Here is a 20742-nt window from a genome sequence, read left to right as displayed (position 1 = left end):
TGGAGCGGGCGGGGGCAAGGGGGGCACTAAGCAGAGATTTCCCCACCTCCCCCAACTCGGAGAGGCTTTAAAAGACCCCGTATCCTTTGCACCTCCAACGTTTCCAACCCGCGGGCGGCGATCCCCATCGTGACTCACTAGTCGAGATGTTCTTCGCAAAGAGGGACTGTTTTCGTTTTCCAATGCAAATGCTCACGGTTACCTGAACCGTCGCTGGCATTCTCTCCAGGGAACAGAATCGACTCAATCATGTCTCCGCCATCCGTAAATGGTGGGGCAGGAGAGCCTCTCAAAAAAGCGATTGGGGCTTCTTCCCTGGTGGCGGCGCAGTGGTTAAGAATCCGCCTGCCAATGCAGGGGACACTGGTTCGAGCCCTGGTCCAGGAAGATCCCACATGCCGCGGAGCAACTAAGTCCTTGCGCCACAACTACTGAGCCTGCGCTCTAGAGCCCGCGAGCCACAACTGCTGAGCCCGTTTGCCACAACTACTGAAGCCTGTGTGCCTAGAGCCCGTGCTCCGCAACAAGAAGCCTCCGCAACGAGAAGCCACAAATCAGAAGGCCGCAAACCGCAACAAAGAGTAGCCCCCGCTCGCCACAACTAGAGAAAGCCCGCGCAGCGACGAAGACCCAATGCAGCCCAAAATAAATAAATAAAATAAAATAAAATAAAAAAGCGATCAAACTCACTTATATAGGAAATCAAGAATGATACCGTTCCTGGATATCTGGACCAGTGATGGAAAGAAGGGCGCCTGTTTCTGACAACCTTTCTGGGGACCCAGGACCTCAAGTACCCCATCTCTCTCTGTCCCCTTTCCCCACTTAATTTTTCTGCATAACAGTTACTACTGGCATCACGTGTACAGGAAGAAACGTCTTGACTGCTGGTCTCTTCCACTGCCCCTGTCTTGTTCACCAAATGGCTGGTATCAAGAACAGTGCTGAGGGCAAGGGGAATGTCCAATAAATAGTGGTCAACTGAGTGAATGAATGAAGGACAGTAGATTAAGGGCTGAGCCCAGGGAGGCTGCAGAGCCCTGATGAGCATGTGAAAATGGAGAACAGAAGGGGCTGGAGTTCACTTTCAGGTAGGGCCCCAGAGGGTGGGGAGACCCCCGGGAAGCATGGCATCCTAGAGTGTTTATGCAGAAAGCACCCTAAACAGCTCCCCCTGTAACTTCCAGCATGGCCTGGAAGCAATAGGAAGTTCCCTGGATACCCAGGAGCAGTGGTGGGAGTGGGTGTGAGAAAGGCACCAGAGGGGTGGGGTTTTTTAGCAAGATTAAAGATGCTAGGGTAGGGACTTCCCTGGTGGTCCAGTGGCTAAGGCTCTGAGCTCCCAATGTAGGGGGCCGGGGTTCCATCCCTGGTCGGGGAACTAGATCCCATATGCCGCAACTAAGAGTTCACATGCTGCAACTAAAGGATCCCGTGTGCTGCAACTAAGACCCTGCACAGCCAAATAAATATTTTTTAAATTTTTGAAAAATAAAGATACTAGAGCAGAACAAAGACTCATCAGGAGCAAGGACATGGTATTTAACACCTGCCGGGCAGGGATTGCTCAAAAGTGCTTTGCATGGTTTGTTTTAATTGTCGTAAAATATACACAACATAAAATTTACCGTTTTAACCATTTTAAAGTGTCCAATTCAGTGGCATTTAGTATATTTACGATGCTGTGCAGTCATCACTTATATTCAGTTCCAGAACTTTTTCATCACCCAAAACAAACACCCTGTACCCAGCTACTCTCCCCTCCCTCAGCCCCTGGCAACCACCTACTCTCTGTCTCTATGGATTGACCTATTCTGGACATTTTATATAAAAGGGAGCATACAGTATGTGATCTTTTGTGTCGGGCTTTCTGGCACTTAAGGTTTTCAAGGTCCATCCACATTGTAGTATGGATCAGTACTTCATTCCTTTTTATAGCTGAATAATATTCCATTGTGTGGTATGACACCTTTGTTTACCCCTTCAGCTGTTATTGGATATTTGGGTTGTTTCCACCTTTTGGCTGTTATGAATAGTGCTGCTGTAAACGCTTGTGTCCAAGTTTTTGTTGCAACACCTGTTGTCCATTCTTTGGGGCTGACATGTTTTAACTCACAACCATCCATTTGTTTTCTGATTGAAGAAACTGAGGCACAGAGGGATGAAACAATTTGCCTATGGTCACACTGCCAGCAGGGGGTGGCCGAATCAGATTTGACCCCAGGTAGTCAGACTCCAGGATCCATTAGCCCCTGAGAAGGATGGGTTTCACCTCCTCCACCCACTGTTGCTCCAGCACAACCCAGGACCCCCAGAAACTCAGCATAGCCCTATCTTCCTTCTCAACAGACTCCCAGTTGGTTTGAGTGGCAGTGTGTCCAGCCCTGGGAGAAGGGGTATGGATTCTCATAGGTCTCAGCCAACCACAAAGCCTCATACCAGGGACTCTTCTGACTGAGGCATATGACCCAGTGTTGACCAATGAGATGTAAAGGAGAGTTGTGGGAAGATTGCTCTCCCTGATCAGATGAAAGAGGCAAAGGGCCCTTTTTCCTCTACACTTCCTTCCTTCTTCTTGGTGTCTTGTAGAGTGAAGGTGTGATAGGAGGGCTCTGGCAGCCTCTTTTGACCTTGAGGCACTGCAGTACCCACCACCAACTACAGATGGCAGAGCAGAAAGACAGAGAGCTCCTGACAACCCTTGAGCCACAGTGTCAGCCCCAGAAGAGCTGCCTGCAGACTTCCAGTTCATTGAGATGATATGATAAACTGGATCGTTTAAGAACTGCTATTTGGGGCTTCCCTGGTGGCGCAGTGGTTGAGAATCTGCCTGCCAATGCAAGGGACACGGGTTCGAGCCCTGGTCTGGGAAGATCCCACATGCCGCGGAGCGATTAGGCCCGTGAGCCACAATTGCTGAGCCTGCGCGTCTGGAGCCTGTGCTTCGCAACAAGAGAGGCCGCGATAGTGAGAGGCCCGCGCACCGCGATGAAGAGTGGCCCCCACTTGCCGCAACTAGAGAAGGCCCTCGCACAGAAACGAAAACCAAACACAGCCATAAATAAATAAATAATTAAAAAAAAAAAAAAAAAAAGAACTGCTATTTGGACATCCATTACTTGTAGCCAAAAACAGCCTAATTGATAAAGTCAGGAAAAACCCAAATAGACTGATATGCACTTACCACTCAACAAAATAACTTAAGTCAAATGGTAGAAAATATACAGAAAATTGTATTTCCTTTATGCTGACTTTGTGAGGGTTAAATTATTTTTCAAATTATGTGTTCCTGGCAGAAACTCAAAGATACGAGGATTGAAAAATCATAACCCCCCGCCCCCCAGAGATAACCACTCCTAATATCTTAATGTTTTTCCCACTAATTTATTTAAAATGGGCTCACATGGCAAGTATTGTTTTAACTTGCTCTTTGCACTTAATTATACATTATGAACATCTTTCCATGCCATTTAAACATTTTTCTACATGACAGTTTTAATGAGTGCAATCCTATCATTGGAAATGCCATCATTTGTTTAACCAATTTTCACGTGGCTAACATTTGACGTCATTTACAATTTTTCACTGTTCAAAAGCAACAGTCTCATTCCTACACCTTTATACATGCTCATAATTACCTCTTCAGGGTGTAATCCTAAAGAACAAATTGTCAAATGAAAACCTGTGCAGTTGAGGGATTTTCACATCAAGTGCCTCTCGGGAAAGTTGCACCCATCTAAATTCCTATGAGTTCATGGCAGTGCCCATTTGCTCAAATCTGGATTTGAGGTCTACAAATTCAACCTTGTTTGTTTTATTTAATTCATTTTTAATATATATTCTCTGGTGTATGCAATTAATGAAAGATTTCCCCTTCAGACTAGTTCTTTATACATTATTAATTTGTAAATATCCAGGAGATGGTAGCCATGAAATTTAGAAATTTAGTGAAATCATCACTAGTTGCAATGTTATCATCACTCATTATCATATTTTTTAAGCCGCTCCCCTTTGGTCAAATCTGTGTGGGAGGGATGATATGGTACCAATGTCAGGAAAATACTGGGCTTGTCCTGTCTGTGTAGTTCTTTCTCCTGACCACATATGCCTGTGTACACTTCTAAATATTTTTTGTTTCTCTCATAAATTATATTTATTCTTTAGTCTTTGTTTAGGGGAGCTTCCTGTGGGAAAATTAGAGAGCATTTAGTACCACGCCAGGATTAATGTTAATTAGCTTCTCGGGTTTTCAAAGCACAGCAGCTCCGCGGAGGTACAGTAAATGATTCAACACAGGACAGGATGTGTGTCCTTCAACACAGGACAGGCTGGGGTGGAACTGTGGAAACATCAATGGAAAAACGAGACCAGTGCTTGGTGGATGTGGTCCTACTCTTAGAGAAACCAAGTTGGAATTCATTGTCTTGTCAAATCACTGCATTTAGCCTGCAAAGGGCCAAGAGATTTCTTGTCTGAGACCATAGGGCTCAGAGCAGTGTTACATTTTACAGTGACACAAGCTTAAGTTAAAAGGGATTTATTGGCTCACACAATCAAAACGTCCATGGCTTCAGGCTTGGCTGGTTCCAGGATTCTATGTCAGCATAATGGCAGGAAAGGAATATCATTGGCCACAGTGAGGTCACATGCCTATTCCTGGACCAGTCACTGTGCCCAAGGGGATGGGATATGCTAATTGGCCAGGCCTGAGCCATGTGTCCAACCGTGGAGCTGGGAGGGGCATCAGCTTGCCCAAACCGCACCCCCACGGTGGGGAGAGGTGAGTTTCCCTAGAAGAGCCAAGGTGCTGTTTTCAGAAGATGGGTACATAGAGAATCAAAGGACAGACGTCCACTGCAGGTGGATTCCGTGTGAAAAACAGGCCTGGAAAGGACACTGCTCTGTTGTTGAGGGAGCTTCTGCCTCACCCTTACAATCCCCAAATGCCCGTTCATTCCGCAGGCAGAAGATGGAGGTGAAGGCATGCTTATGCTTTTAAGTGTGTAAAAAAAGAATTTTAAATGTGGTTGCATTTCCTTAAGCATATTTGCATTGAGCAAGTCCTGCACTTTGAACCCTAGAGCTGGAGTACCCCAATTTTTCACAGCAACACCTGTTAGTAAGGCAGGAGATCTTGGTTAAACATACAAGCAGAGAAAAACGCAAACCAGAGCATCATTAATGAAATTTTCAGCATGTTCAGGTCCAGTCATTACCCTACCCCAGAGGAGGAAACCCTCCATTATTAGCTCAAGTGCCCAGGTATGCGTGCCCTTTAATATCTGATCAGTTGAATATGATCATCTTTGTCTTACTGTTTATTAAGACCTTCCAATGTAACAAAACGTTTAGCCATCCCAATAAAGTCAGAGGGGGGTTTTATCCCCATTTTACAGATCAAGAATCTGAGGCTCAGGGGTTTAATCAGTTTGCTCCAAGTCATTCAAAAAGCAGAGCTGGGGTTTGAACCAAGACCCAGCTGTCCCCAAAGTCCTGTCTTAGGCACTGCAGTGCTCTTCCTCCATCTCGTCAGAAAGCTACTCCTGATGTCAAGACGCAGAGTTGCCTGCCAGAGGGATAAAGCACTATCTCTGGGTCACATCCACCCCTCAGAAGAGCTGCCTCGCTAGTTTGGTCACACAATTAACTACTGAGAACTGCTTAAACTTTTCCACCATGTTGAACTTGAACAGGAAATAACAACCTGCGCTATTAGGACTGATGATGGAACCTCACATACAAAAACTGATTGGCTGGGAAAGCAGGGACCTGGCATGAAAATTCACGTGCGTTACAGATGCCAAAGTACTGAGCTCCGCGGTGGCCCCCAGGCAGACCCAGCACCTGTTCTGGGGCAGGGGATGCCACCGAGTTTATTAAATGCAGCGGCAAAAGTCCCCCTGGGTATAGCATCCTTGGAACCCCACCATCTAAATTTCATGGCAATCATCTCCTTGACATTCACGAATTCATAATGTATAATGAACTAATCTGAAGTGGAAATCTTTTATTAATTGCATAAAACAGTGTATATTAAAAATGAATATATAGGGCTTCCCTGGTGGCGCAGTGGTTGAGAGTCTGCCTGCCAATGCAGGGGACACGGGTTCGAGCCCTGGTCTGGGAGGATCCCACATGCCGCGGAGCAACTAGGCCCGTGAGCCACAACTACTGAGCGTGCGTGTCTGGAGTCTGTGCTCCGCAACAAGAGAGGCCGCGATAGTGAGAGGCCCGCACACCGCGATGAAGAGTGGCCCCCGCTTGCCGCAACTGGAGAAAGCCCTTGCGCAGAGGCGAAGAGCCAACACAGCCAAAAATAAATAAATAAATAAATAATAAAAATAAAGGAATTCCTTTTAAAAATTTTTTTAAATAAATAAATAAATAAAAATGAATATATAAAACAAATGAGGTTGAGTCTGTAGATCTCAAATAAACTGGCCGTGGAAGGAACCTTCATACACACGACTCCTTGGGATTTGAGGAGTGGGCCAGTAGCTGAGATGGCTCTCGAAGAGGCTGATGCTTTCCACTGTCGTTGGGTAGGTCCCCAGGTACGGTGTGAGTGCTTCCTGCCAGGACAGTGGGCACTGTTTTGTGTCCTGGCTTTTGCTGATGTCTGCTGCAGGTTTCAGAAACACAAGTGAGTCTCCGAGTTGGAGATGCTGCGTTGCCTGAATCCACAGAGACGTTGGGATATTTGAGGGCACTCAAGGACACACAGCTAACAAGTGGCAGAGCTTAGATTTGACCCCCATCACTCTCTTTCCACTCCCGCCCTCGGCTTCTCCTATCTTGGTGATTTACAGAACAGAACTCGCCTCCCATCCCTAGAGGTGGAAGCTCTGAGCATGACACTGGCCATGGGCTGATCTTGAGGTCAGGGCTGCTTGGCCACCACCACCCACAAGCTCCCCGTCAGCCCCCAGGGCCACCTTTCCTGGTGCCAGGAGCCCTCTCTCCCTGCTGAAATGAGGCCTAATTTCCAAGGCTCCTCGGGAGAGCTCATGCAGCTGAAATGAGAGGCTGAAAACGCTAAGTATAACCGCTTGAAGCAGTGCTGACAGCTTCTTGCAGAACGAAGGTCCTGATTATATAACAAGCTGCCTGGGGAAGGAAGACTTGTGCCTGTTCAGGTTTTGCAAAAAAAAAAAAAAGGAAAAACAAATGAAGAAAGTCAAAACTGTCCTCCTTAACCCTCACTCACTCATTCTTTGGACAAATATTTATTGAGTCCCTACTCTGTGCCAGGCGCTGTTGTGGGCACTGGGGATAGGACAGAGAATCAGACCAATTTCCCTGCTCAGGGGAAGCTGACCTTCTAGCATGGGGAGAGAGACTATAAACCAAATAAACTGGCAAAATATATAGCAGGTCAGATGAAAATAAGTGCAAAGAAGAGAAATAAAACAGGTAAAGAAGTATTTTTAGAGTGGAAGGGAAGGGAGTCAGAAAAAGCTTCACTGCAAAGACAACATCTGAGCAAATATTTAAAAGAGTGAGACACGGGTACTGTGGGGTGAGCCTTTCAGAAAGTGGGAACAAGGAGTGCAAAGGCCCTGGGGTTGGATGGTGCTGCTATTAAAAAGGCACAAATGGAGACCCATAGCCCAGATTGGGGGCTTTGCAGACACCATGGACCAACGAAGGTAACTCCCAGCAACCAGAAAACAAAAGGTGTAGCTGCCAACAAGGAGATGTGGTTGGGCTGGCAGGGGCTGGGAAATGGCTTCCAATGGGGAGGAAGAATGAGAGATGGGGGATTGGGGGGTGGATTCATTCATGCGTTCTTTGGTAAGCAGAATTCTAAGATTCGGGCCCTGTATAATCCCCAGCACTGTGAATATGATGGATTTGAGTCCTGGATTATTCCTGTGATTAGGTTATGTTATATGGTCCAGTTGACTTTAAGAAAGGGAGGTTATCCGGGACTTCCCTGGTGGCGCAGCGGTTAAGAATCCGCCTGCCAATGCAGGGGACAGGGGTTCGAGCCCTGGTCCGGGAAGATCCCACATGCCGCGGAGCAACTAAGCCCGTGCGCCACAACTACTGAGCCTGTGCTCTAGACCCTGTGAGCCACAACTACTGAAGCCCGTGCACCTGGAGCCCATGCTCCACAACAAGAGAAGCCACCGCAATGAGAAGCCCGTGCACCGCAACAAAGATCCAATGCAGCCAAAAATAAATAAATAAGAAATCGTAATTAAAAAAAAAACTGACTGGAAGTGAGATTCTCCACTGCTGGCTTTGAAGCCTCTCAAGCCTCTCCAACCCCGTCTCCGGCTGTCCTCTTCCTCTCTGTGTGCTGGCCAGCTGGCTCTCCTTCCCTTCCTAAACACACCAAAAGCTTGTTCACCTCAGGGCCTTTGCACTTGCTGTTTTCTCTGCCCCGCATCATCACATGCCTGGCCTCTTCCCATCTTTCCAGTGTCTCCTGAAATATCACCTCCTCAGAGACCTTTGCCAACCACCCCATCTGAAGAAGCCCGCCCCACCCGCAAATCTATTTACTCGCCTTGTTTTACCTCTTCATAGCATGTATCATTCTCATTTGGTATTTGATTTATTAATTTACTTGTTGCTTATCTTTTCCACTGGAATATAAGCTCCAGTACTGCAGAAACCATGTCTTCCTCTATTTCAAAGAGTTTAGAACAGCTCTTGGGGCACAGAAGACACTCAGTAAATATCCATTGACTGAATGATTGGAAAATTCCTCTGATTAGTCAGTGGTTGTTTTTATTTCTTCCAAGGGGTGGGGGGAAAAGCACTGAAAAAGGAATAATTCATGGAAAAATGAAAATCCTAAGCTATAGCAAGACAGTCATTTGCATAATGACAAGCATCTGATTTTTAATATAATTCCACCTCCAAAGTAAAATGTTAGCTATTCAAATGAAGCCAGGCCCCATGAAAGGGCTCAAATAAACAGGAGCGGGAATCACAAAGGTGGAAATCAAAATCCTTCTGTGGTTGTTTCCCCTCCATCACAGAACGATTTTAGTTTTTGCCATCTAGAACTTGCCAGCTGTTCCAAACACTGTTAGCTATCTAATCCAGCGTCCATTCCCAACTTCTTTCTCTCTTACCTCCTCACTCTCTTAGAGATGAGAAAGCTGAATAGTCATTTTCCCAGACTCTCTTGAAGATCTACTTCCGTCCAGTAAGATGGAATGGAAGAGGTCTAGAGATAGTCTGGGAATGCCTTCGCCTCCCAGAAATAGGAACAGAGGTACCTGACCAGGCCCTAGCCCTTCTTCCTGCTTTAAATGTCACCATGATGGCTGGAGTTGCAGCAGCCATCTTGTGACCATGAGGAGAAGGCCAAGAGACTCAGAGATTAGCCCTTAAATTACTGAGCAGCCTTATCATCATCCAAAGATAACCACCTCTAGAATTCTTGATATATGAGAAAAGTAAATCCTTATTAAGCCACAAGAGTGAGGTTTCCTGTTACCTCCAAGCAAAAATCATTTCTTACCAATATACAGGCTGTGTGGTTACAGACAACTCCATGTAAGTGAATAAAATTTTGTCTTTTGTCAAAGCAGTTTCATACCCATGATCTCATCTTATCATCACAACATCCCTCAGAGTTTGGGTGAACAGACTCTAGTTTCCCCATCTGGTAGATTAAAAACTCTGAGATTCAGAGAGGTGAAGTGACTTGCCAAGCATCACACAGCTATGTGGTGAAACTTGAGACTCAGAACTACAACCTGGACTTCCAAATTCCTAGTCCAACACATGGAAAGACAAGAACCCATCGTATAAAATAGGATCCCTTAAAAGAAAACCTTCATCATAAACCTATGTTTTATGGCTTTAGACCAACAGAAAACTGTCATAAGCCATTTAGAAACCCAGGACCCAAGTGGTCCAGTCTCAGAAGAGTAGTTGGCCCTCCAGATCCACAGATTTTGCCTCTCCAGATTCAACCAACCATGAATCCGTGGATGCCAAAACAGCGAATGTGAGGGCAGACTGTATTCACCGTACTAGGTCATTTTATACACAGAACTTGAGCTTCCAAGGATTTTAGTATCTGCAGGCGCTCTAGGAAGCAAGCTCCTTGGACACTACATTGTGGGATGACTATATTGTGGTCAGATTAACACTGTCCATCAGTCATAAAGAAATTCCAAAATAACTCAAGGTCCTTTTTTTTTTTTTTTTTAATAACAACCTCCTGGTCTCTTTTTTCTTTCGGCTGCACCACACGGCATGCGGGATCTTAGTTCCCCCACCAGGGATTTAACCACTGGACTGCCAGGGAAGTCCCAAGGTCCTTACTTACATTTACATTTACTTTACCATAAAGGATGGTCCACAGAAATATTTCTTAAAATTCTCCTTTCCTCCTGATCTACATCCCTCCTACTTCATACCTCCTCTCCTTCCTCCAGACTTCTCCGAAACCTTCTCTCCCAGACTCCCAGGTCTTTCTCCCTGAGCCAGTTGTCACATTATTATCTCTTAGTCCCAAATCCATCCTTCTTTGCCCTGCTTCAGGACACTGGAGCTGGCCCCATGAGCGTTTCTCCTCTGCCAGCTGGTAGAATGTTGGGCTCTGTCCATAGAGGCATTACGTTGGCAGCCCCGCCTCTTTTATTCAGAGCAGAAGCCCAGCTGCTCTCACACAGAAGTTTCAGCAGCGCTCCCGGTCCTGCTCTCCTCACCTGGCAGCCCTAAATACACCCTCAGACCACACTCTCCCCAGCCTGTGGGCCACTCCCAGAGAGCAGCTCACATCCTCCAGCAGTGCAGGACTGCACATACGGACCAGCTGCAGCCTTCACCTTCTGACACGCTTCTGCACTCGAGCAGACTGCGTGGGTTTATTTTTTGTTTGTTTTTGTTTTTTCTTTTTTCGCCACACCACACAGCATGCAGGATCTTAGTTCCCAGAGCAGGGATTGAACCCACGCCCCCTCCAGTGGAAGCGCAGAGTCTTAACTACTGGACCGCCAGGGAAGTCCCAGACTGTGTGTTCATGCGGTCGCTGTGCCCTCTTCAAAGAATCTCAGCCTTGGGAAGGAGGGAGGAACTGTGGTCCGTTCGTTATCCTCTTTCCCTCAGCTGTTCTTTTGTACCTGCTACTTCTGGATCCCTCAGGGTCTTCTTTTACCCCCCCCCCTTTTTTTTTTTAATTTGGCCGCTCTGCGTGGCATGCAGGATCTTAGTTCCCCCACCAGGGATTGAACCCGCACCCTCGGAAGTGAAAGCACCAAGTCCTAACCACTGGACCACCAGGGAATTCCCTTCTTTTACCCCTTTAGTTAGTTAACCACCTCTTCCTAGCTAATGATTCTTTGTAGCCAACATTTCCTGTTTAAATTACTGATGTAATTTCTGTCTCCTAGTTGGACCTTGACTGATACAGAACTCGCTGTGGGAATGATTCCAAGACAGACCCTGAAAGATGGGATTTGGGGATTATGCTGTTCGTCTCCTTGGGGTTGAGGGCAGTGCAGAGATTTTGGCAATGTGTAATATATATACCCATATAGGGCTGGATAATATTGTGTACTCGTTTTATCCTTTCCCTCCTATCTAGCAGGTGACAGACACTGGCTTATTATCTCAAGGAGGGGATGTGACTTCCATGAAAGTAGATACAAAAGCCTTTAGGTTTTATCCTTTTGTCTTCCAAAACCCCCGGCTCTTTAGTTCTAGGATGCTAAATTCAAAGGCCCACAGGAATCGAGCTAAGTAACATAAATGAGTGACACAGGGCAGGTGCAGAGCAATAGGGAGTAGTATGGACCATGGTAAACTGGAGGATGCGTGATCTGCTTAATGGCATTCAGATTTCATTGTTAAGGAGCAATCCTGGGGAACAGGTAGGCATGTCCCCGGATTGACTGAGAAATCAGGAAAGCACAGGGGAATCGGGGCTCAAAATAGCAATAAATTTGAGCAGTAGAGAAAGGAAAGGGAATTATTATGGGAAACATCTGTCACATGGATCATCCTTTCTACATTTGGGGAATTCCCCACTGTCTGAGTCTTCATAAGAAACGGCAGCTGCCTTACATCATCAGTGACAATTGATAATTTTAAAAGCATAACAGTAATACCTAAAACTCAGAATGCTTGCTCAGTTACTTCTTCGACCTGCTTCACGTATATTCTGTCATTTAATTCGCACACCCCTAGGGGGGTAGGCACAGTTACCATCCCCATTTTGCAGATGAGCAAACTGAGGCACACATGGCACCCAGGGTCACACAGATAAGTGGCAGAGCCTAGATGTGAACCCACCCAGTCTGTCTCCAGAGTCTGTGTGCTTAACGCCTGACCTGCCTTTCAGCAAGGGCGTGAGTGTGTGACAGAGCTTGGCTGACTAGACTTTGAATTGAGAACTCCTGACCTGAAGAAGCAGAGACATGGAGAAGCTATTCTGGTGGCAGCAGCCATATGCAGTGTCCAGGGGCATCCAGGTCCAGCAGCAGTGGCCTCATCCGACTCTGGGGCATGCTTCTCTCTGTCTGGACATCCTCATTCTACTTATCTGGGGAGTATATTTTTGCAGCTTCTCAACAACCCTGTGAGCTCCGCTGGCATCGTTTCAATAAATTCCTCTTCAGCTTGAAGCAGCTGGACTCTGTACCCGGATCACTCACATCTGGGTACCCTGACTGGTACGACTCTATCTGATGCACACCTGTGCTCTGGGGCCGCTGCACCTACAGTAAGCTCCCTCGGGACTTGAGCATCCTTGAGAGAGATTCTGGTCTTTGCAACTCACCAGTCCTGGATTCAGATGACCCTGGCTTTCCAAACTCTGAGGCCGTACCAGGAAGGGACCGAGACTGCAAGGTAAGCTCTGGCTCCAGAATAATCACACCTGTCCTGGTGACAGCGGCCAGGACTGCAGTGGAGAGTGTGGTTTGGAGCTGATCCAGATGAGGATTTTATCACATTTCATCATTATTAAGAATTAGCTCTGTGTCATTAGCACACCAAGCTATCAACTCAAATCCATCCCACCATCTGGAAGGGACTTCTGCAAACAGCATGGGGCTCAGATGGATTTGTTAGGAGAGCCGTGAGCAGAGATCAGCTGAGAGGGAGGGACAGACAGAGCGAGAAAGAGAAATAAAGTGAGAGACAGAGAGAGAGACAGAGAGTGAGAAAGAGGAACAGAGTGGGATCCGCTTGCCATCTGCCCATGTCCTAGATGTGGATGCTGAGTCCCAGAAGAGGTGATGTGACAGGCTGGCTGAAGGCCAGGCCTTCTGATTTCATAGCCTTCCAAGGCAGACCTGATGTTTGTGCCTGACCAGCAATGATTCCCCTTCTATTCTGGCAAGAGGACCGGATTTTCCTTTGGGGGACTACAGCTCTCTTCTTTGGGTCAAGATGTTTACACATGGATGACCCACCCACAAGTGGCCACATGACCCAAGTCTGGCCAATCAGATTCACAGGGAGGGTGCCAGGATAAGCACGTAACCCAACTTCAACCAACGGAAGCAAGGCCCGAGAATTTTGCTGTAACTCTTCGTAAAGTTGTGTTCCTTGCCCCTGGGAAGTCCAACCTCTTAGAAAATGACCCTGGTGTGTTAGTTGGGTGGTCTGGGAAGCAGACACTGAGATGAGGTTAGGAGAGAAAGAGATTTATTGGAGGTGACACTTGTGAAAGATATTGAATAGAAGTGGGGGGGAGGGAAGCAGGAGTGGGCAGAAGCTTTCAGACCATCATGCAGATCTGACCACACAATGCAACAGCATAAGCACTGAGCAGAAATAACCAAGCCCTAATCCCACCACCATTGGCTGGGGTCACCTGGGATCAGCAAGGCCTGGCCTCAAAAGCTCAGGCAGACCCTGAGGGAGCTACAGCAGGAGGCTGTCAGCAAACTGCACTCCTGGTGCTGATGGCAGACGCCTCCTCGAAAGGAGATCCAGCCACATGCCTCCTGGTGGGGACACATAGAACTGCAGGTGGCCTTCTTACCCAACAGTGACCCCAACGCAGAGGACAGCAGACCCTTGGTGAGATGGACGGAGAGCACTGGAACATTGTTTGAGCTCCTGGATCCAGCCATGATTGAAATCTGTTCTTGGGCTTCAGTCGTATTAACCAATAAAGCCTTCCCTTTTCCTTAAGCCAGATGTGTCAGGTTTCTGTCACTTGCACTCCAAGCATCCGAGTAACATTCTGAGTCAAGTCAGCTTCTTTAAGTTCAAAAAGTGAATATTTTAGTTAGTGGAATCCCATCAAAACATCTTCACAGATCAAACTGTCTGAGCAGGAGACCATAGCCTGTTGTGTCAACACGTTCTATCCCCTCAGCCCTAGCGACTGGGTCAAGGACGGCCATGTGACACAGTGTTGTGATCTAGCTCTACGACAAATGTTAGGAAGTTACATTCACATTTCTGCCTCTGAAAGACATTCAGATATTAACAATGAAGTGACTAAAATGAAACTCTCTCATTGATAGTCTGTTACGGGATAAAGTAGGTAATCACATTTTTCTCTGAGATTCAATAATAAATTGAAAGTGGTGGTCCAGAGTACAGACCCTGGGGCCAGCCCACCTGGGTTTGAGCCCAGCTCCAGAACTTTTCGGGCTGCATGACCTCGGGCAAGTCCCTCAGACTGTGTGCCTAGATTTCTTCATCTGTAAAATGGGGGGGATGATAGCACCCACCCCAGGGGCCTGGCAGGAAGATGAAATGCGTTACTCCTTATAAGTGTGCCTAGGAGAGTGACTGCTGTGTAATTAGTGTTACATGTGACCATCATCACCTAAAACGCTTCCAACGCCACCCTTACACGTTTCTGTTTTCCTGAACTTGACCTTTGTACAAAAGCAAAGGCTGCTCCCCACCCCCCCAGATTGGAGGCAGCCAGTGGGCAGAGCGAGGGCCAGCCTCCGCCTTCTGTTTGTCTTCCTCGGAGGAAAAAAATATGCAAGCAAAGACGAGGCTCTGTAACCCATTTGAGTGTCTCATTACCATTATCTAATGCTATTTGCAGGCTTTGTGTTCCATTTGGCAACTTGTTAAAGTAATTGAACAAAATATAACTAAGGAACAATTATAATGAAGTTTGTAATTAGGTCCTTAAAACACTTAATATGGAAAATATTTCAGATGCTTTTTAAAAAACGGTACTCAAGTGAGGTGAGGCAGATTCAGAAATCAGAGAAAGCTAAGGATGCTTTCTCTGGTTTCTAACGAATAAAGTCCCCCCAAATCATTATCCGGCACCAATAGGCTAATTTGAATGAGACAGTGGATGGGAGTGTGTAACCCAAGGCATGGCACATAGTAGGTGTACAGGAAATATCAGTTCCTTCCCTCCCATTGGCAGGAAGGTCAGTGAGGGTAGGCAATGTCATCTACTGCTGTCTGAGGTTTTTTGGGGGTTTTTTTTCAATTTTTATTTTATTCTGGAATATAGTTGATTTACTATGTTCTGTTTGTTTTAGGTGTACAGCAATGTGATTCAGTTATACATAGACATATATCTATTCTTTTTTGGGTTCTTTCCCCATATAGGTTATGATAGTGTTGAGTAGGGTTCCCTGGGGTCTACAGTAGGTCCTTGTTGATTATCTAATTTATATATATTAGTGTGTACATGTTCATCCCAACCTCCGAATTTATCCCTCTTCCCCCCCACCTTTCCCCTTTGGTAACCAGATGTTTGTTTTCTAAGTCTGTGAGTCTGTTTCTGTTTTGTAAATTAGTTCATTTGTATCAATTTTTAGATTCCACATAGAAGTGATATATGATATTTTTGGTTCTCTGTCTGACTTACTTCACTTGGTGTGATCATCTCTAGATCCATCCATGTTGCTGCCAATGGCATGATTTCATTCTCTTTCCTGTCATCTGTGTTAAATGGGGCCTCGCGGGGAACTCTACAGTGGACAGCCCTGTCAGACCCCACCTCAGCCATGGGATCTCCCTGCATCATGTTTTCAGCGTTTATCCATGTTGTAGCATGTATCAGAATTTTATTCCCTTTTATAGCTAAATAATATTCCACGTTTTGTTTATCCATTCATCTGTTGATGGACATTAGGGGGTTGTTTCTACCTTTTGGCTATTGGGAGTAATGCTGCTATGAACATGGGTGTACAAATATCTGTTTTGAGTCTTGGCATTCAGTTCTTTTGGGTACAAACCCAGGAGTGGAGTTGCTGGGTCACACGGTAACTCTGTGTTTAACTTTTTGAGGAACTGCCAAACGGTTTTCCAAGCAGCTGCAGCATTTTATATCCCACCAGCAATGCAAAGGGTTCTGATTTTTCCACATCCTCACCAAAGCTCAATTTTTGCACACACATAGATAAGCTCAAGTAACCACCACAGGGATCAAGATATAGAACATTTGCTGCACCCCAGAGGCCAGCCTCATGGGCATGCGTATTGGTGAAAAGCTCCCCAGCACCCAGGACCGAGAACCATGCCCTTAAGTCTTCGCGGCTGACTCTCTGGGAAGGCTGGCTGATTCCCAACCTAAAAATAAACCTCAGGTCTGAAGATGGAATATTAAAAATGACATTGTCACCTTGACAGAGTGGCTAATAATGCCACAGTGGGCAGAAGCCCATCGATCATGGGCTGCCGCCTTCCTCTGGAGAGCTGAGGAAGACCCGGGGACGCAAGGGGACGTGGGACGGATGCAGGACTCACCGGAGCGGATGCCCGGCTATGCGTGCCCTGCACGGAAATCTCCGCCGGCAGCTCCCCAGGCCTCTCCCCAAACTGTGAACGTGAAATCTAGCAGCCAGGCAGAAGGGCTCACCTCCCCAAATTCAATTTGCAAGGTCAACCATGCAAGAACCCAGGCCTAATGGAATTGTCACATCTGTGTCGCAGCCATTTACAACGTGCTCTTGCGGGGTCTGAACATGAAAGCAATTATGTGATACATACTTTGGCAAGAACCTGAGGTCCCCATCAGGGGGAGAGAGACGCTGCCGAGTCAGGTTATTTAAAAAGAAAGAAAGAAAGAAAGAAAAGAAAAGAAAAGGAAAACAGCCACAAAAACACAATCATTATGAAAATTTGAAAATTTCCGCTTCTCCAGAAATCACATATGAAGACCTAAGAATCAGAATCCTTTTAGAAGCTCCATTGTCTTAAGAGTATAAATAGCATCCTGTGAAAAACCCACAATTTCAATCAAGCTGGAATAATGGGAAGGACCACTCATGGAACGTTGTCTTTTAAAATTTCATGACACATGAATTGATTCTCCTCCAAATCTAATTAGAGGCTCAAACATATGAGAGGGTTTGTGACGACGTCAAAGTGACTTGGAAACCGTATGTGGCAATTGATCTTTTTCACTGAGGTGTGATTTTTTTTATATCAATCTAGACATGCAAGAACTACCCACCTCACCCCACAAAAAAGAACTACCCAAAAAAAGGACCACATAATGAGGTTTTGATTATCAATAAAGGGATTCTCTCCATTCTTTGCAAGCCCTTTCCAAAAGGTTCAGGAGGAAGGTCAGGACCAGCATCTGGAACCAGCCTGCGTGGGCTGGAATCCAGCCCTGTGTGACCTCAGGCAAGTTCCTTGAACTTGGTGCCTTATTCCCCATCTGCAAAATGGGGATAATGATGATATTGACCTCCCAGGCTCATAGTCAGGATCACGCCCTTGGAACAGTGCCCAGCACGTGGTCAGTGTTGGCTATTATTAGCACCAGCCAGCCTAAGGCCCAGACAAATGGCTCCAGGCCCTGAAGCTGTGGTCCTGAGCCCCGTCCATTATAGAAGGACAGCTAAACAGACACTCCAGCAGGCGCCACAGCCCTTGGCCACCAGGACAGCCCAGACTGACGAGAAACAAGCTCGTTGCCTTTGGCAACTGGCACCTGCTTCGGACGTCAGCGCACAGAGGGGACCCAGGCCGTCATTATCAGCGCTGCAGGCCCACCGTCTGCTTGATGCGGTGTGATATTCATCAGCTCCTTCCAGCACAGCCTGGGTGGGAAATAAGCACCAGCCGCACCCTCCGGCAAACGCCTGTTCTGTTTCCTGTGCCCACCAGTGGTCCTGAAGCATCACGGCAGGTTGAGGACCCCTGCTCAGGGCGACCCGGGGCTTCCTTCCGACATGGGGACCACACTCCACCAGGTGTGGCCAATCAGAACCTTCCATTCCCCTGGTCACAGTGATTGTACACATGACCTTAGCCAGACCAATGAGATTTCTCCCCAGGCCTTTTGTTGGAACTTAGGCAATAAGTCAAAGATGAACACCTATGCAGAAGAAAGCAGGGACAAGATTTTACAGTAGTAGATGATGTTTACTGAGTGCCTACTATATGCCTGGCACTATTTATAGGCAATGTGGTTACTTCACTCTCACCACAACCCTGTGAGATGCATAGTCTTTTTTTTTTTTTTTTTTTTTTAAAAACAATCTTCCTCATTTTATTATTTATTTATTTATTTATTTCTGGCTGTGTTGGGTGTTCGTTTCTGTGCGAGGGCTTTCTCTAGTTGCGGCAAGCGGGGGCCACTCTTCATCGCGGTGCGCGGGCCTCTCACCGTCGCGGCCTCTCTTGTTGCGGGGCACAGGCTCCAGACGCGCAGGCTCAGTAGTTGTGGCTCACGGGCCTAGTAGCTCCGCGGCATGTGGGATCTTCCCAGACCAGGGCTCGAACCCGTGTCCCCTGCATTTGCAGGCAGATTCTCAACCACTGCGCCACCAGGGAAGCCCCAGATGCATAGTCTTTTTAATCCTCACTTTTATAGATGGGGAAATGAGGCTCAGAGAGGGTAAGTAAATTCTCTATGGTCACACAGACAGCGGAAGAGCCATAATTCAGATCTAGGCAGTTGTTCCAGGGTAAGGTTGCCAGACTTAGTGAAACAGAATGCTCAGTGAAGTTTGAATTTCAGATAAACAATGAATATTATTTTGGTATAAATATGTCCTATGTAATATTGGGGACACACTTACACTAAAAAGCTATTCACTGTGTATCTAAAATTCAAATTTAACTGAGTTTCCTGTATTCTACCTGGCAACCTAATTCCAGAGCCCAAGCTCTTAACCACTACACCCTACTGCCCTTACAAGATGCCATGAGAGCATGAGGCTGAATCCTGATCACATTATCCCAGCTCCTGGATCCCGCTGTGCCTGAAGCCTGTGATAAGAGATGGCTTTTTGTCACGGTGCCAGTCCCAGTTCAAATGAGCATTTTTGTTGAAGGCTTACTCTGTGGTTGGGACTGAGGGGTGGAGATACAGAGAAGGAGGAAGAGTCCCATCTTCAAGGGCCTGAGTGAGGCTGAGGAGACAGGTCTCATACACAGAAAGGTGCTAAGCGGAGTGGGATCACCTGCTGAGGCCAGGGCCACTGAGAGAGTGTATTTGTTTTCTATTGCTTCAGAATAGATTATCACAAACTTAAAAGGTTTAAAATAACACACACGGGGCTTTCCTGGTGGTGCAATGGTTAAGAATCCTCCTGCCAATTCAGGGGACACGGGTTCGAGTCCTGGTCCGGGAAGATCCCACATGCCGCGGAGCAACTAAGCCCGTGCACCACAACTACCGAGCCTGAGCTCTAGAGCCCATGAGCTACAACTACTGAGCCTGCGAGCTGCAACTACTGAAGCCCATGCGCCTAGAGCCTGTGCTCCGCAACAAGAGAAGCCACCGCAATGAGAAGCCCGCGCACCGCAACGAAGAGCAGCCCCCGCTCGCCACAACTAGAGAAAGCCTGCGCACGGCACTGAAGACCCAACGTAGCCAAAAATAAATAAATAAAATGAATAAATGTATTAAAACACACACACACACACACACACACACACACATTATCTTACCATTTTCATTGGCCAGAAGTCCAGGCACTGCTTAGCTGGTTCACAGCTCATGGTCTCACAAGGCTCCATCAAGGTCCAGGAGGTCCAGGGGAAGTCCCTGGTGGTCCAGTGGTTAGGACGCTGAGCTTCCACTGCAGGGGGCACAGGTTCAATCCCTGGTCGGGAAACTAAGATCCCGCATGCCACGTGGTGCAGCCAAAAAAAAACGTGGAGGTCCAGCTGTGTTCTACCTGGAGGCCTGATTCGAGAAGGATCTCCTTCCCAACTCCCTCAGATTGCTGGCCGAATTCACTTCCTGTGGCTGTAGAATACATGGTAGCTTGCTTTTTTAAAGCCAGAAATTTCTGCTACTTGGAGTCTCTGACTTCAGGGAAGGCCTGGAACTTCTTTTAAAGGACTCACGTCATTATTTCAGGCCCACCTGGATAGACTTCCTTTTGATTAATGCACAGTCAACTGATTATGGACCTTAACTGCACCTGCAAAATCTCTTCACCTTTGCCATATCCGATCGGCTAGACTCAGGTCACAGGTCCCACTCACATCAAGAGGAGTGGCTAACACACAAGTGTGGGTGCTAAGGGTGGGAATTATGGGGTCATTGTAGGGTGTGTCCACTACAGACGGGACACGTCAGCCCAGACTGGCACAGCAGGACAGGCTTCCCGGGGAGAGGGGATGTGAGTCCGTTTCAGGAGTGGTGGTTTGAGGAGTGAAGAACTTCAGGCAGGTGAGACAGGGTTTGACCTGAGCAATTCCGGGGCCTTTGTTTGTAGTGATTTCCATCTCTGGCCTCACTGCAGCCTCTCCCAGCCATGGCAGGTGGTTGTTTCTTATCATCCCACGTCTTGAGTGAGGAAACTGAGGCAGAGAGAGGGAAAGTGATTGGTCTAAAGTCAAGAGATGGGAGGGGTGGGGAGA

General features: G+C 47.0%; 1 protein-coding gene across 3 annotated transcripts in view; it reads right to left on the bottom strand.

Moving 5' to 3' along the window:
* TMEM132B (transmembrane protein 132B) overlaps positions 1 to 20742 on the bottom strand; it is a 414018-nt gene that overhangs the window by 392473 nt on the left and 803 nt on the right. For all 3 annotated transcript variants that reach the window (XM_057527275.1, XM_057527277.1, XM_057527276.1), the window contains exon 2: positions 19822 to 20682. The gene's annotated coding sequence lies outside the window, so the exon portion shown is untranslated. The remainder of the gene's footprint in view (positions 1 to 19821; positions 20683 to 20742) is intronic.

Source organism: Balaenoptera acutorostrata, chromosome 13, assembly GCF_949987535.1.
Source record: "Balaenoptera acutorostrata chromosome 13, mBalAcu1.1, whole genome shotgun sequence".
Taxonomy (NCBI): domain Eukaryota; kingdom Metazoa; phylum Chordata; class Mammalia; order Artiodactyla; family Balaenopteridae; genus Balaenoptera; species Balaenoptera acutorostrata.
The sequence above is the reverse complement of the archived record's forward strand: the minus strand, read 5'-3'. Positions and strand labels throughout refer to the sequence as shown.